Below are 11,863 nucleotides of genomic sequence, written 5' to 3'. Positions count from 1 at the left end.
GTTAAAAGTAAAGGCCATAAAAGCATTTCCAACCAGCTTGAAATTCCTGTGACTACAGCTGCACAGATTTATTCCAAACTTTAATTTCTTTTTAAAAAAAACAATAATAATAATTCTATGTAAAATAAAAAGAAAATACAAATAAATTGAAATGAAAGGCGGCAGAGAGAAGAAAAAACCTTATATTTGCCCCTTTTTCCTCAAGTATAAATTCAAACAATAATAATCTTCAGTTTACAAAACAAAACAAAAACACCAAATCTTTCTAAAACAACAAATTATACGCATTCAGATTATACTGTTTCATATTTTTTTAAACAATCTAGCCTTTATCATTCTCTTAAACATGTAGTGATTTGGCACTTTTAAAATCATCTTCCAGACCATTCCACAGTTTGAATCCTTGGATTGAGGTGTGCCGTTRTTTCAAARAYTTTCTAAATTTAGGTTTCATGAACAACTCTGTCCCCTTAAGATTATAACAGCTCTCTCTTCACAAAGTTTATCTGAATGTTTAATGTGTGCTCGTGAGCCTTATACATAACTAACAAAATGTTAAAATAAACCAAATCATAAAATTTCAATAATTTCAGTTAACAAATTAATAAATTAGATGGATAATGGTAGTGTTTTTGAGTGATAACTCTTACAGCTCTTTTTTGCAAAACAAAAACAGGATTTGTAATTGTCTTACATGCTTTACGCCATACTTCAACACAATAGACCAAGTGTGGAACAATTCATGCATTATATAACATATACAGAGCTTTATCATTAAACAAGTCCTTTACTTTATAAAACAATACAATATATTTAGCTAGTTTTATTCTAAATAGTTTTACATGGTTTCCCCCATAACTCAACACAATAAACTAAGTGTGGAACAATTATTATATAACATATACAGAGCTTTATCATTAAACAAGTCCTTTACTTTATAAAACAATACAATATATTTAGCTAGTTTTATTCTAAATAATTTATATGAGGTTTCCATGACAGTTTCTCATCAATAATAATACCCAAAAACTCTGTTTATCTCCAAACCATCAACTCTAAATGGAATGTTAACAGTTCTATGTCTCTTTGTAAATATCAAATAATCAGTTTTATCCAAGTTTAATGATAATTTGTTAAGTTTAAACCAAACATGTATTTTCACAAATTCTGTTTGTATTTTTTCTGATATCCGTTCTGTGTCTTTGCCCAAACAAKAAAAAAAWGTTGTATCATCTGCAAATAATATGCATTTAAAGAGCACTGACACATTGACCAAGTCATTCATATATAGGATAAACAATTTTGGTCCAAGTATAGTACCRTGAGGAACTCCACATGTTATTCCACAGAGTTTACATACTGACATCATGTACTTGTACAAAKTGTTTCCTATTTTCCAAATAATTAGTTATCCATTGTAATGCTGGTCCTATAATCCCATATTTATTTAGTTTTTCAAGTAAAATGCTTTGGTCAATCGTGTTGTGGTCAGTTATTTAGACGTTTAACATCCAATAAAATTAATGACAAACTGAAGAGACTAAAGAGTATTCAAAACAACCAGAATACCCTTCAAAGACTTTAGATGCAAACTCCAACATCAGGGTACCCTTTATTGGGTCCTCCAACTAGATGAACCTTTTTTTTAAAGCAAGGCTCATTGGTTTATTCTTAAAATAATTCTGTGGAACCACATTTCAAAAGGAATATCTACTAATCATTAGCTGATTTTCAGTCACATTTTTGTTATTTTTTACCTTTGTCAGTTTCAAGTTATTTCAGGGACCATTGTGGGTTTTCTTTCTTTGACAAAAGGGGAATGAACAAATACATCCATGTCTGTATCAGAGTTTTGAATGCTTGTACGCCTTGAAAATATGCTGTACTACAATAGTGAACTACAGTCTGTTTGTCTACCTTATGTTGCACCTCAGGAGTTTTTGAGTCACTGCTGCAGTACAGCCATCATTGAAACGTTTTTGTAGTCAGCAGGATTTTTTCTCTCTACTCCATAATTCATCCAGTAACTGTCCTTTACTTTCATATAGTTCTACCTAAATTCAAGTCAAGCCCCTCCACAGACACAAAAAATTAATTTAAGTTCTCAGGACTCTCCCTATGCCACAACAATCCTTCTCCCAACCTACATAAACTGGAAAAATAAAGATGGATTTAAAATAGGAGAATCATTATCTTTTCAAAAGGGAGTTCAGTTTATAGTCCAATGCAAGAAAAAAAGTGACATTATTATTTTTTATTTTATTTTTGGTTGGCAATTTGACAATTCCTCAGCCTTATACAAGTTCTTTTAGCAAGGGGAATGCTTTGTAAAGATCTTTAGKCCTTTTCAGACACATCATTCCTACCATTTATAGGTTCATCAATCTTTTAAAGTGACAGAATTCAGTCATTAAGACAATGGTCACATTTACATTAATGTTCCTCATGGCTTCACCCAGACACACCTGTGACAGTGACAGAGAGAATCACAGTTGATGTATTATATTTGTCATTTGTCTGAAAAAAGGCTATTTTAGTGAGGTATAACACCAAAGCTCTTTTTAATACAGCAACACGTCTTGTTGCAGTAGAAAATATGATGTCTGTATAAAGTGCTGTGGTTGTGTAGAATATCTTTGGAAAGATGTAACATTTAAAACCATTGTTCTATAAGTTTGAGTCTAACGTTTGACAGATTTTTATCTGAAAAAGTTTTATTATCCTAATGAGTGAAGGTATTATTAGCTCTATAATGAAGTACTTAAGCTTAGGACATTGTCTTTATAGTCATCTAAATTTTATTTAATGTGTTTGAGGGATAAAAGAAAGTGATCAAAAATGCTCGGGCACAGGGGCAGCAGCAGTCCTGTGCAGTGGTCAGAGCTGTCGCCTTCCAGCCTCTGGCCTTTCTGTGTAAGGGTTTGCACTTTCTCCTTGTGCATGTGTGGGTTCTCTCCAAGCCCTTCAGTTTCTTTACACAAATARGTATGGTTAATATGTAGGCATTGAATTTTCCCTAAGTGTTTGTAGGTTTGGTGTCTACATGGCCCTGTGATGGACTTGCAACTTGTCCAAGATGTAAAGGAAATCAAGAAAAAAAAACACACACACAATCAAAATAATCTAAAACAGAGTGAATGAAAAAGATTCAAAACCCTTTAYTGAATAAGTAAATATGAGTATCTACCAAGTGAAAAAATTGAACATTTCTCCTGGTTAGAGATAATTACCTCATCATAAGCTCCCTAATGATGGTTAAGCAGCTTATAATAAGGTAATTAAGTGATGGAAAGAAAATTCTGGAATCCTCATAACTGATGGGATTGTTAATAAGTACCCACCGACCATGTAATTCCTAACTGAGGGTATATGTGACACATATTAATGAGTCAAATTAATTACAAAAGGATCCTATATAAATCAATCCTTAGACAGTACTACTCAGTGATACCTACTTCGGGCATGAATGATTGTTGGTTATCTCCAAACCAGCTTCTGACTAACACAAATATAGTAACCACTCATTTATTACTTAATCAGTAGTACAAATTTAGGGTCACAAGCCCATCAAGCACATCGAATTTTCCACAGTAAACAATAACCAAATTGAATAATTAGTTTTAGAGGCGGCTGTTATAACCTTTGTTAATGCCAATCCAATTTATATTTTCCCCCGATTGTTTCATCATTTTTATTTAAAACTAAGGAGTATATTGTAGAGGGATGATATGGATTTTTTTAAGACAACTCATGCAGAAAGCAAACACTTATTACACAGAATGTTAAACTATTCACTTAATTTAAGTATGAAACATTTATGTTGGCTACAATTCACAGAGATTATGGGAGCAGAAACTGCACTCGACTCAAAATCATTTTAATAAAATGACAGGATATAAAATCAGTAAAAATTAGCTTTGATATATTAAAGAAAAAAGCAAGAGCAACAATTTCTTATTTTTCTCAGGTTAGTTGGCACTTTTGTCATGCYGAAACCACAGAGTGAAAGGTTCTCTATTAAAATGTGCCATCTCCGAAATGTCCTCAGAATGTTGGAAATTATGTTGCTATTAATATTTCACACATGCTTAATGGGAAAAAATATGTTTGCATGCTGCTTGTGTCCAAACAGCTGCCCCCTTTTCCTAATAAAATGATGTATATGAAAGACAATTTCCTACATCAGACTGGGTAGATGGTCCTATCTATTACTTGTTGAGCCATTTATCTTAACAACATTGATGAATTCATTATGGTGACAGTTCTGCTCGGCATAATGAAATGCCACCCAAAAATTGGGTGTTTGAAATGGAGAGGAGAGATATCTGTCCCAATTACTAAAATCCATCGTCTTTTTTTTTTCTGTAGACCCCTATTACTGCATGCTGCTGCTGAAGGTCTCTGTGACATCTTAGTGTGCATCTTTCAGCACACAATACCTTTTAAATGTGATATTACACATTTAAGCCAAAACAGTACACAGACTTTGTCTTTTTGCTAATTTTCAGTTAGGTAGTATAGTTAAGTTGCTAACCTCATTCAGACTAATGTAGGCTTAGGCTAGAGTAAAATAAATCCTAATTATTGAATGAAAACAGTCTCCTGAAACCTCAGGTTATTCTGAAAAAACTCAATTCCTCAGCCTCTGAAAACTCTATAAATATGACAAATGGAAGTCATTATAAGAGCTGTTTAAGTTTTCTAAAATGCTCTGAGCAGGAGCTTCAGTGCCTCCTTTATTATCTTCTTTAGCATCGGGCCATCATGCCTTGGGCCATCTTTCATAAAAGAAAACAACTTGCGCAATGACTTTCACGTCTTTGTACTCAGATTGAAGTAAATAAAACTTTGGACAGGTGACAAAAAGTCTATCTTTGGTACTTTCGTGGAAACTTCACWGTTCTTTATTAAGTGATTAACTTTAGTTAAAGAGTAGTATTTCACAAAAAATCTGTACGATTGTTGTAATAAATCTTTAAGAATAAAGCACTGCAAAATACTATAATTTTGTAGATTTTTAAGTGTGGTTGGATTCTTGATGAAAGTGACTATCATTTCCCAGAGAGTTGCAAATTTCTACTTCTGTTTTGATTTAAATTTCATGTTGCTTTTGCACAATGTAAAATAGGCTTTGGAAAAAAAACGTAGAATGTAATTTTTGGATTGTTTGACTGCATTTCAAGTCTTCATCATTTGTTAATGGATTATTAAAGTCTAAAGTGGCGTTAAGTACTTCTCATCAGTATAAGCCAATCAGTCAATCAGGTGTGAATGGGAACTCTGATTCATTTAATAAATAGGAATTTAGTCTTTAGTCAAAGCCATTTGCAAAGACATTTTATGACATATATTAAAACCTCAGAAAAAGAGAATCTGAAGAAAAGGAGTTGCTGGAAAATGTCATTGAATAACCYCCCTTTCAATTCAAAATATTGAGATTTTTTTTCCTTTCTGGAACTGGTCAGCCACAAAGGTTTAAAGGGAAGATAAAAGAACCATCAGTCTTGGTCCTTCTAAGATAGACATTTCTTACATCAGCTTAAGTTAATTTTCCTGACTTCATTTTTAGGAAAAAATAATGGTGATCATTGAGAAATGCTATTGGGTAGGTAAAACAATGATCTCTGAATTATCACAGCATTCTTTACAGGAAAATGTCAAAATGTGTCAACTGAATTTTATCTGAACATAAGCCATGCAGCAACTAATCAAAGCACAAAAAATGTAATACTAAAAATTAGCCAATTGAAAATAAAAAAATAAAGGCTCTGGAATGATCAAATCAAAGTTATTATTGAAGAAATTGAAGTGAGAATCACAGCAGACATGCAACACCGAGTCATTTTCCTTAACAAATAACCACATGCTATTTTTATCCCATTTGGTTCAATGAGTTTCATCATTGACTCATAAACGTGTGTAAAAATCTGATTAATAGTATTTAAAAATAATGAACTGTATCATTTAAGTCTCACTGTGGTACCAAAAGCATGACTGATGCAAAACACTTTTGGTAAAATAATTCACTATGCAACAAATGCAAACAGGAGACAGCCTGAAAACATCCACTCTCCTCTTTCTCAGTGTTGTAAAAAAAAGGATGGGATGTGTGTCACTGGATTATCTCACCTACATTCCCCCCAATGCTTTCATTGTGGGTCTTTGACATGGGCACAGGCATTTAGTGAGACTCCCAAGTGTCACTGGCAGCACAGCAGGACACTGTAAGGCTCCAAGAAACATCATATATCATTGTCATAAGGCTGATCGTGCACATCAGCAAGGCCTTTCGTTCTGCAGCAACACTGGCACCCATTAAGCTGTCTCACAGGCAGTATTCTTGCTTACACTCTTTTGCTCCTTCTCTTGTTTTTTATTTTTCAGTTTCTCTCTTTCCCTTTTGCATGGGTTGATTTAATCTAATTAGTGGGGGAGGCTGTGGAAAAGTGGTTAGGGGCGTTGTCCGGGAACCGGAAGGTCGCCGGTTTGATCCCCTTCCAGTCAATTCAGTCYTTGTGTCCTTGGGCAAGACACCTTACCCGCTTTGCCTACTGATGGTGGTCAGAGGGTCCGGTGGTGCCTGTGTATGGCAGCCTCGCCTCTGTCAGTGTGCCCCGGGCAGCTGTGGCTACAATGTAGCTTACCATCATCAGTGTGTGAATGTGTGTGTGAATGGGTGAATGTCTGTAGTGTAAAGCGCTTTGAGTGTCCTGGATGGATAGAAAGGTGCTATACAGTCCATTTACCATTTAATTAGGGTTGTAAAGTGTAAAAGTCTTTACTGAGTTTTCAGTGATAAAAAATGACAGTTGTGTTTCTGTTTAAAGAACAGTTCAGGTGAAAGTTTCCTGGTAGTTATGGACTTGATTTGCATCATTTACCACACATGTTTTTTTATCTTGTTAAAAAAGGGATGAATAAGATCAAAGTTGGCCAAATTAAATTACATGTTATTTTCCCCCAAAAAATATACCCTTAACTTTGTCATCATTTGATCAATCTCAGCAAAAGAAATGTAGATTTATGTCAGACATTTCTCACAGAGAAATAATTTAAAACCTCTCCAAATTTTGAAATAAAGTTCWAACTATTTGGACTTAGAGCTACTTTGCCAAGGGCCTTTAAAAGCCTCAAAATTTGACACCCCAAGGAGCAAAAATATGGACTGTCAGAAGCAACAACTACAAAAGCCAAAGGCCTGGCAGAAAACGGACGCTTTAGTGAATAAAGCAAAGCAACGGCTCCAACTGAGAAGATGAAATGAAGGAAAAAGCCATCTACAAAGCTGAAATCTAAGGTTTTTATTGTGACAAAGGGAACAAATAAACAACAACAAAAATTTCTGCATGACACAGTTTTTAGTTGCATGAGCCTAAAATCTAAAAGGTTCCATTGTGACAACTGGAGTTTGGGTTTAAAAGGGTAGATCTGCTGTAGTAAGTAGTTCTGGGGCTGTTCTATTAAGTAGTTGGAACAAAGATGGATCAACACTTGGCCTGTACATGACTTTATGCTTAAACTTCGCACAAACAAAATTTGGATACAAATACAAAATGACTCACAACATGTTAAAACTGGCAAAAGTAAAAGTAAAATTGGCAAAGTACAATGAAGAGATGGGCTTCTGGGAAAAGTTCTAGTGGCATTCTTTCTCTAAAGAAAGATGATTGCACTGACCATTTACTGAGCTGCATCCCCCCCACACACATACACACACACATTGCCAATGCCTTAAGCTCACATAAACACTGTAAAGCTCCTTCATCTGTTGTGTCTCATTAGTCAATTTAAGTATTATAAAATAAGTATGGTAGTGWACAGTGGTGGGCAGCACTAATCCAAAAACTAGCTCCGCAATTTCAAAAGTGCTTATGAAAATATTTAGGTCCGTAACTTCAAAAGTGCTTATGCCATAGAAACACTAGTGGAAGCTAATTTTAAAGTGCAAGGTCAACTTGACACTTACTAGCTGGCAACAGTCATGTACAATTAATACACAACACTGCCAACTAGTAGTGTATGAACCCTTGTACAGCTTAATCCTACAGCCGCCGATTGCTGGGGATGTGATTTCCTGAAACAGAACTTTGGCTCCTGGTGTAAAAATTAAAAAGTTGTTGAGGATTGCTAGTTCGGTTGCTTCTTTGTCTTTTTCTTTTTGTTGTAGATTCTTCATTAAAGAAGCATCAATAAAGTAATTTTAAAACTGTTTATTGGAAAACTGAAACAATGCATTCTGGGTACATGACGGATTTGATTTGTGATGGGAAACGAAAGCACAAGTACAGGAAACTATCTGCAAACTTCAAAATAAGAGTMTGGATTTTAAAGTTTTCCATGTAGTTGCTCCAGTTGACCACTAGATGTCTGTCTAACCCCGTTGGCCGATTGCTTCGACCAATTACATCAAGTATTGAGCTCTAACGTTTAAACTTTATTTTTTTTAAAAGGAGCTCCGATTGTAAAGTAAAATAAATCAATACATGCAAAATTTTAGTATGGATTACAAACGTTAACTGTTTTTGCTGGGAAAGGGAGTTCTAAACTTTGCCTTCCTGCAATGTAAGCAGACACAAAGCATTGTGGGAAATGAGAACCATGGCTGAAAGCAACAGCAAGGATGTATACGTTTCCAATAAGTGTGTTTATCTGGGAGGGGTGCTGTTGGATAGATCACGTGTGTTGTGATTTATTGACAGCCATGACTTCCACTGTTCAAGATAATGATGACTGGTAGAAAATTAGTTATTAGTGGTACTGCATTTTAATTTTAGAAAGCTCAAGTCTGCTTAAGAATTARAAAAATMAGTAAGATCGCTAAAGCGCAAATGAAATATTTAGGTGCACAATTAGCAGATTTGTGCTTCAGCGGACTGMTGCCCACCACTGGTTGTGTACAACTTAAACGTAAAAATCTACCATGATTATTGAGCCAGAATGCTGACCTTAATTCACGCATGCAGTACAACACAGAGATACACACAGCTTGTTTTGGTTTGTTCAAAAGTTTTCACTTGTCTATATTTATTGCATGCTTGTATTTCAATGCTTACAGCCTGGAGCTAGACCATGAATCTATCTACAAAATGTAAAATTACTGGTCAATCACTGCTGAACATGGCCAATCTCAGCACACAYACTGCTATTACAAGACATTCACGAGCCTTATAGTACATGCTGAGCTTTCTGCCCACACTGCTCTCCTGCTCCTGRGGCTTGTTAATGCAGATTTCAACAAGGAAAACCCTGGGCCTTAGTCTTTCAGTGCAAATCATGAAACGGGATTTTCACTCATTCAGTTTGATGGAGCCCGCTGCYTTGGCTTTGCAAGAGAGATAGCGTCTTGGCCGATCTCTTTGCAAAGYCGAGCCCTGACCGAAAGACATCTGGATTAATCCAGTTGTACCTCTGGAGAGCAGTTCAATTCAGGGCATGCGGCCATGTTTCAGATGACCCATGTCAAAACAGCTTAGAAGCCGGATCATGCATAATTTTCTTTGGTTGTCCAGGCAGCAAATGGACAATGTCATCATCTGTGTCAGAAATTTGAGTAATAGTTACATCAGCATCCCTGCACTGGAATTTTATATCAGTAACAATGATGTGGAGAATTTACAAGCGCCAGGACATTAGGTCTAATGTTTGTGCCATCATAGGTTTGCCTTTTATTGAAACATTGTARGGACGTTTGCCTGAACGTACATGAAATAAATACAAATCAACATTTATTTGTTTACATCAATGCTTAATGAGTGCAAGGCTGAAGTAGACAGCTGTATTGCCCTAAGCTGCAGTATAACCGCTCTCGTTCTGTCCTCTCTGCAGCTTTCACTGTGGGGGAGCTGTGTTGAACAGCAGAGCCAGAAAACATCCTCGAGCCCAACAGTCATAAACAGGATTGATGTCTGCGACCAAGACGTTTGACTTTATCCAGCCAAGCTTGAGAAAGATCATTTGGCATCATTGGGGCTGTACAGGAGGTTTGATGAAATTGTATTTCCCTTAATATTTTCTWCACCCGTTTATCACCGGATGCTGTAATAGGGCAATCAAGCATAAGGTAGTAATAACAGCTCAAAAGTACAGTTATGAGGTCTCTTTCGTTTTTATTGGAGTTTATTCTTGTCTTTGACCAACAATAGATGTGTTGACAAAATAAAACGAGATGCTCAACAATATATTGTGAGTGTCAGATAAAAGATGCTGTGTTACTGCAAATTCAATTATAAAGTTTTGTACTAGAACATTGAGGACATTTTTATGATTGCTGGTTCCCAAACGGTAAAGGTGGACAATTTTTTTTTGCCAAAGTCTGTGTGTGRGCGTGCACGTCTGTTATCAAAATACAGTATGTATTAATGTCCAACATGAATTCTATTGAAGCTTAGAGTTACCATTTAATATACTTCTAGAATTGATAATGCATTACATTTACAAGGTTTGACCAAAATGGTTACACCAGACTTTTCTTGAACATAAGATGATCTTAGCCTAAAACTCTGACATTAAAGTCACCTAGTTAAGGGAATCCCAGTCCTTAAAATTTCTATACATTTTATATATGTAATTAAAAACATTGGCACATTTTATTCCAAGCTTGCCTTGAAGAGGTCAAATCATGCAAAATCCACTTTTGTAGCCATTAAATACATTTTTTCTGTGAACTGGAGTCTCTAGGAGTACAGAAAAGTTAAATTTAGTCTCTCCTGCTGCGTATATTTATATTCTGTTTGGGTCATATTTCTCAACGTGTTCTGTTTTCTCTATTTTATGATGTTTTCTGAATTTTGATATTTATGTGAATTCAGTTTCTGAGCCACTATAGAGTTGTAAACCCCTCTATCAACCTAAAATGGACTGATCTGGGAGCAGGAGMGGGGTGGGGTGTGAAGCACCTCTTTAATTTAAAGAGACACATCCCAGAAAAGAGGTAAAAGATGGGCTTGTGGAGTTACAATAATGAGGAACTCAGACCAAAGCATTACAGTTCCACTTTATATAGACCATAACTGAATGTTTAGATGTGAAAAAGAAGGATTAGAAAGCACAATATGTCCCCTTTAAAAAAATCTAAATATATACCAGGAATTCTAAAATAAAATTGCCTCTTTCTTAGTGTTCATGAAGCCACTTTTGTGTTTGTTTAGCAGAGTGTGGAGAGGTATTAGCATCTAACAATACTGTTGCATAATGAGGGAACACTGTTTGAACCATAGCATGCATCTGGCCCCGGATAATAGCCTCATATTTTCTGGTAGCTACTCTGAATGCACTGCAATCATGGGCCCTATTGTCTCTCTCAAGTTGACTGTCCATTCTATTACAGGACCACAACCAGTCCCCTCCAGTTATTACATTCTGAATGCAGATTTTATTTMCTCCAGATTGTGGCCCATTTAGATTCAGAAAATGACCCAAAAGAAAGTCAGTTTTAATGAGTTTTGCAAAGAGGTGAAGTTATTCAATTTTATTTAAGCTTCAGTCATTTTCTCACATTTTCTGCAACCTTAATTTTGTCTATATTTCACTATAATGCACCCCCTCCCCAACATGTTTTCTTATTGCACTTTGAAATTGGGAATGAATCCAACTCACTGTGATATTGATTTCAACGCATAAAGCATTCAGCATTACGCCAAACGGAGATTCTCGGGTGCTAAAACAAAACCTTAAGATTTCCACAGCTTACTTTTTGTTTCATGTCTACACAGGCACACCAATCAGGCATCAACCTGGAGTTCTTCCTGCTGTGAGAAGGCTTCTCCGGCAGAAAATACCCAGCTGTGCAGTGCACGAACACCAGCTGTGGAGAAGGTCTGGACCTAATTCTCCAAAGAAATTCTCCCCCTGTACGTCTTTGAAA

General features: G+C 35.7%; 1 long non-coding RNA gene across 1 annotated transcript in view; it reads left to right on the top strand.

Annotated features, from left to right (window-relative positions):
• The window catches only part of LOC106519232 (uncharacterized), a 16,685-nt gene extending 6,680 nt beyond the window's left edge, over positions 1-10,005 (top strand). Inside the window, exon 3 of the long non-coding RNA XR_001310423.1 lies at positions 9,826-10,005. This is a non-coding gene — a long non-coding RNA (uncharacterized LOC106519232). The remainder of the gene's footprint in view (positions 1-9,825) is intronic.
• Positions 10,006-11,863: the final 1,858 nt, after the last annotated feature.

This window comes from Austrofundulus limnaeus, unplaced genomic scaffold, assembly GCF_001266775.1.
Source record: "Austrofundulus limnaeus strain Quisiro unplaced genomic scaffold, Austrofundulus_limnaeus-1.0 Scaffold0, whole genome shotgun sequence".
Taxonomy (NCBI): Eukaryota; Metazoa; Chordata; class Actinopteri; order Cyprinodontiformes; family Rivulidae; genus Austrofundulus; species Austrofundulus limnaeus.
The sequence above is the reverse complement of the archived record's forward strand: the minus strand, read 5'-3'. Positions and strand labels throughout refer to the sequence as shown.